Below are 6577 nucleotides of genomic sequence, written 5' to 3' on the forward strand. Positions count from 1 at the left end.
TTATACTGAAGAATAGAATTAATTTTATGAGTTTTGATTGAATTTTTTTTTTAAATTTTGTATAAAAAAGGATAACATTGTTGAAATTTTAAAACATAAAATATCAAATTGTCACTTAAAATTAAAATAAAAGACCAAGTCAGAAAGAAAAAAAAAAAGATAAAGGACAAAAACGTTACCTGAAATTAAGTTAAAGGATCATATATGTAATTTAGCCTATTTTGAATGTGTGCTTGAACAAAAGGCCTCTGAAAGACTATCTGATATGCTTACAAAGGTGAGGAAGAAAGGGACTCAAACTAGTTTGATAGGTGATGACTCTTTATCATATGCATATTTTTTTATTGTTTTTATTCTTATTTATCTTCAATCAGTAGTAAATTTAACGAGTTATTTGATATATTTTGTTGATTCTAGTTCTTGGATTTAATAAAATGCTTATGTTATTCTTTCCTTAATTAAGTATAGATTTTTCATAGTTTTGCGTCGTTTCTTTGTTTTAGTGCAGTGCTGAATTTTGGTGAGAAATCAATATGACCAATATGAAGTATTTTAGCAATATATGGAGTTGTAGATGTTCAATTGGAGTCAAATCAAGTGCATATGAACATTACAATCCATATCAACAACATTCATGAAGATACCAAAACCAGTTTCGAACTCAAAAGAGAAGAAAAATGTACTAAACGCTAGACAAAATATGTTGTGCGTTTGAAGCACGAAGTTTGCGCCCGAGGCGCATTTCCACAATATTTTCACATCTTGATTCTGACAAGGTGCGACCAGAGTGCAAATCCTATTACTAGGGCGCACGACGCACATCAGAATACATTAAAACATGTTTTAATCGCTTTTGAGGGATCATTTTGATAATTGGGAAGTTTGGAAATTTGTGTCATAGCAGAGAAATTCAGAGACGACAGTTTCTAACACCATTGGAGCAGTTTTATCAAGAATCATTCATGAATCTATCTTGTAATTTTTCTCTAATCCCTATCTTTTTTATCTCTATCATGAGTAACTAAACACTATTTGTTAGGTATGAGTGAAACACAATGAAACCCTTATTTTTCTTATTTGATTTCTAGTTATATGACTGAGTTTATTGAATTATTTTTCTCATATCTATGCTTTATGCTTTTTATTGCTTGATCAACTTTAAAATTTTCTACAATTCATATTTTGAAACAGAAGTAGACATTACGAATGTTTGATATGAGAAATTCATGATATTGTAGTTTATAGATAAATGCAGGTCATTAAACCAATTAAATTAGTTGCAAAGGCATTAGTTTAATAAGAGAATTCTTGCACTGTAAGGCTTATTTCTAATCTTAAATACACTAAGAAATTAGGGGTTACTTAGGAATTAAGGGTTCTGGCATTAAGACATAAGAACAAAAAAAAGTAAATAGAATTCGGTAATAATTCAATAAATGAATTTAGTAACTAGAATCAAATTAGAAACCAAGATTGGATTCAAATTGAAACTCATCTCTGACATTTTTATTTATTTTAAAAGTTCAATTATATAACTCCTATTAATTTCAAATATTATTTCAATCAGTTCAGAAACTTTTTGTTCAATTTCAGTAATTAAACATAATTCGATAGTAAAACAAAATCCTTGAGTTCGACACTCGGTACTCCGTTTTGCAATGATTCAATACACTTGCTGAAACGCGGTCAATTTTTTGGCGCCGTTGCCAGGGATTTCCATATCACTATTGAGTTAAAATTTATTTACTTCATTGAATTTTTTTGCTCATCAATAAATTTTTCGTTTTTATTTATTCTCAATTTGTCATACTTAACATTACTCGCAATTTGTCTTATTTATTCGCAAGTTTTTGTTTTATTTAACATTACTCGCAATTTGTCTAACCGTCGCGTCCAGTTTGTCCACGAAAAAAGAAGTCACCACCAATTTTATTTTTGTTAAAAGAAAAATTGAATAAAACCTAAAATAATGATTTTTCAACCAAAAATGTAGATTCGGGAGTCGATTACGAATAGGGAAAATAATATTACCCTACATCCTCCATTAAAACGGTTACCCTATAATTAATTGCACATAAATTATTTATTTATTTAATTATTTATTTTACCCCCTAAAAGAATAAATAAATAAAAAAGAAAACAAATTATTTATATTTATTAAAAGAAAAAAAAATATTTTTTATTAATTTGGTTTGATAAGGGAAAAAAGTTTGCTCGTACGTATCCCCAGGTGTAATAGGAAAATCAAAACACACGTAATTTTTGGGTAGAAAATATTTATGTGTTGATCGATTTTATTGATAATTTTACTTTATATATATATCAAAATAAATTAACAACATAATGGTGATAATAATAGTAATAATGATAATAATAATAATAATAATAATAATAATAATAATAATAATAATAATAATAATAATAATAATAGGAGTGATGTGTTGTATATTGATTTGTGTATCATTTTATTTTAAAGAAATATTTTTACTACTTTTTTGACTTTTTAAAAACTGTAAATGATAAAAATGCAAAAGAATATCCGCGAGTCGGGGACACATATGTGGCATGAACCAACAGCGGTAATAATAAAAGAATTTAAGATGTAACGCACAAGAAATAAAATACAATAAAGATGAGAGATCATGAATTTGATAAAGAAATTAAATAAACGATTATACAACAATCAAATTGATTTTTATTAGTTGATTCTAAAACTTGATTGTGAAACCAAAAACAAAAAAAATTGTTTATATCATATGTGCATAGAATAGTAAAAAAAAAATCTATAATAATAATAATATAAAAAAAAAATATAGACAAGAAGAAAAAAGAAAAATAAGTGTTTACCGCACTAAAAATGTTCTTTAGTAGCTCGTTCCAATCTTTCTAATTCTCTCTTTTCTCTCTATTATTCTCTCTTCTCTTTTATTTTTATTTTTTTTGTGCTCTCAATTTCTCTCAATTGTGCTCCCAATTCCCCCTATAGTCCTCTTGTGGTAGACTATTTATAGACTTTTTGTGTGTAGATTACAAAAGACAAGAGAATAATTGTCAATGAATTACCATTAATCTCTTTCTTTCGGTTTCTTTTCATTTAATTGGCCACAATTATATTGATTCTTATTATCATTGATTCATTTCTTCGGTTTCTTTTCTATTCAATTGACCACCATTATACTGATTTTTAATACCATTGATTTATTTCTTTACGATTTCTTTTCATTCAAATGATGACCATTATAATAATTTTTATTATCATAAATTCAATTCAATTAAATACGTTTGTTTTATTTTTTTTAATTAGAAAATAGTAAAAGTTTTTTAAAATGAATCAGAGTCAAATAGCCAAACACAATCCCTGATTTTCTAAAAATCTAACAATTTATTTTTATTATTAGTTTCATCATTATTAGTTTATTTTATTATTAGTTTTTTTATATATTTATTAAAAATCATAAAGTAGCGGACAAAATTAGGTGTCAACAGCTTCCCCTCTTTACTTAGAATTTACTTTGAGAATCAAAGTAAGTGATAAGTAAAGATGAAAACTCTAATTTTGTCGGAATATAATTTTGGTAAGTCTTTTACCCAATTTCAAGATACTAATTGTTTTCTCAGTTTCACTGCGAGTCGTTTTCCCGCCTTCAACATGCGGGTCGTTTTCTCGAGTTTGGGGTGTGAGTCGTTTTCCCGGCTTCAAGATGCAGGTCGTTTTCTCGGCTTTAAATTTATAAAATGTCATGAATCGATAAATGAATGAATGAATATGTTGGTTTTTATTAATATTTTTATTGGACACGATCATTCAAATCTTGAATGAGAAGAAACACTTATATTTTTTTCTTGAATTTGATATCTTTGATTTGTTTTTTGTCCTCTTCTATTTTTTCCTTTTCTTTTGTTCTTTCTATTTTCTTTGAAGAAGAAGAATTAATATTGTGATGTTAAGTTGGATCTCATGTTATTGTCTGCCTTTTACTGTAAACAACCTATACTATATTCGATTTTATTGCACTTCATTATATCGAGGTATGCTATATGTTTTACTTTCCAATACTTCTCATGCCATAATATGATCCATATTGTTGATCCTATCCTTACGACTATATATTTTTTGTTTTTATTTTTGTTTTTGTTTTTCTTCTTCTCTCAGGTCGCTCTTTCGGATTTTCAAACCAGCAAATATTTTTTGTGTACCTTAATTTTTGCCAAGGTCGCCTTTTTAGGTTTTCAACCTAGGGGATATTCATTATTATTTTTTTGTACCCTAATTTTTGCCTAGGTTGCCTCATTCAGGTTTTCAACCTAGCTGGTATTCATTATTATTCATGATATTTTTTTACGGCGTATGAGTTTACAGGGAGTGCAAAATCTTTTTCATCCATATTCGTGAGGATCGAAGCTCCACATGAGAAAGTTTTCTTCACGACGCATGGGCCCTTATAGTTATGGACCGATTTCCCATGATAATCCTTTTTAATTGGTAAGGTCTTTTCTAGCACCAAGTCTTCTTCTCGTATTTTTTCTCGTACGCTTTTTTCAGTCTTTTCTGATATAATTGTCAATGGCATAAGGCCGACAACCTTTTTTCTTCAATTAAATTCAATTGATCGAAATGAGTTTGTACCCATTATGACTCTTCTAGTTTGGCTTCCATTGATACTCTTATCGAGGAGATTTCTACTTCAATGGGTAGCACAACCTCCATCCCATATACTAGGAAAAAAGGGGTTGCCCCAGTTGAAGTGTGTATCAAAGCGCGATACTCGTGTAGTGCAAACGACAACATCTCATGTCAATCTTTGTATGTTATAACTATTATCTAAATAACTTATTCTTTATGTTTTTATGTTACATTATTCATTCCACACAACTGTTTGATTTTTTCTGTAAAAGTTTAAAGGTCAATTCACAAGTGGCAGTTAGTTGTGATATAAATCTTGAAATATAATTTAGTCTCCCAAGAAAACCACGAACCTCTCTCTATGTACTTTGGGGAGGTATTTCCAAAATGGTTCGAACATTATCGGGGTCGACCTCTATTCTTTTCTGACTAACCACAAATTCTAACAATTTACCCGACTGTACACCTAAAGTGCATTTGAAGGGGTTAAATTTTAGCTTGAAATTTCTGAATCTTTCAAAGAGTTTCTTTAGATCAATCACATATTTCTCTTCTGTTTGTGACTTAGCAATCATGTCATCTACATAAACTTTTATCTTCTTATGCATCATGTCATGGAATAGAGTTACCATAGTTCTTTGGTAGGTTGCCCCAACATTCTTTAGACCAAAAGGCCTTACCTTGTAAAACAATGTTCCCTAAGGGGTGATGAAAGTTTTTTTTTTTTCCATATCTTCAGTTGCCATCATGATTTGATTGTATCCTGAGCAACCATCCATAAAGGAGAAAAAGTGAATGGCGAGTCATATTGTCATCCAAAATATCAATGTGAGGTAACGGGAAATCATCTTTAGGTCTAGCTTTGTTAAGATCCCTATAGTCAACACACATTTGAACTTTGCCTTCCTTTTCAGCACTAGTACAATATTGGGTATCCATTGGGGATAATTTGCCACAACGAAGTATCCATCGTCAAATTTTTTTTTCTCTTCCCTAATTTTTAATGATATATCGGGCTTTATTCGCCTTAATCCTTGTTTGACCAAAGAAAAATAGGGTTTTAAGGGAAATTTATGCTCCATTACTCTAGTATCCAATCCATACAGATCCCGATATGACGAGATAAAAATATCTATGTATTCCTGCAGGAGTTGAATTAGTTCATGATATACTTACTTCTTTAAGATAGTGTCGACTTTAACTTCCTTTCTATTTTCTTGTTTCCTTAGACTAACCACTTTTATTGGTTCCTTATGGGGCATAATTCCCTTAGCTTCTTGTTTTACCAATTTTATGGGAAATTAAAAATCTTCTTCATTATCTTTTATGGCCAGATTAGTAAGATGGTCAAAGTTATTTGGCGGGATTTTAGTACAATCATTTGTTAATGGATTATTCTCAAATATGGGAATTGCATTGAATACTATAGGTAACTTGATTGTCTCCTCATTCTTGATTTATGTTTTTGCATCATATGGACGAACCCAATTAGCATCACCAATCGAAAGATCATCTCCGACTATTGCAATATGAGTCTTGTTTGTCTTTCATGCACTTTGGAAACTATGTTGAATGCATTTTGACAAAAAAGATTTATAACAAAAGAAAGTAGTGAACGAAGGTTCAGACAATGATATTTAATGAGAAAGTCTATGGTACAAAAAAAAAAGAATTCATAGAAAGATAAGAAGATAAGGTGATCTCATATGAGTAAATGACCCAATTTGTTAGTAGTTTTTCATAAAAGAAGTGTGCTAATAAATTATTCCATAATTTCAATAGTGTTATTAACCCACGTTGGAGGATATGATTTGCCTCAATTTATCTTCACAACATTTCAGAATATATTAATTCGACTTCGATCTGTGTAAGCCATATTATTTGCACATTTTCCTTTATAACTTCTTCAGTCTATTTTTTTTTTGTGGCCCTAATTTTTAACTAGGTAGCCCT

Source organism: Cicer arietinum, chromosome 7 (assembly GCF_000331145.2).
Source record: "Cicer arietinum cultivar CDC Frontier isolate Library 1 chromosome 7, Cicar.CDCFrontier_v2.0, whole genome shotgun sequence".
In the NCBI taxonomy this organism is placed as follows: Eukaryota; Viridiplantae; Streptophyta; class Magnoliopsida; order Fabales; family Fabaceae; genus Cicer; species Cicer arietinum.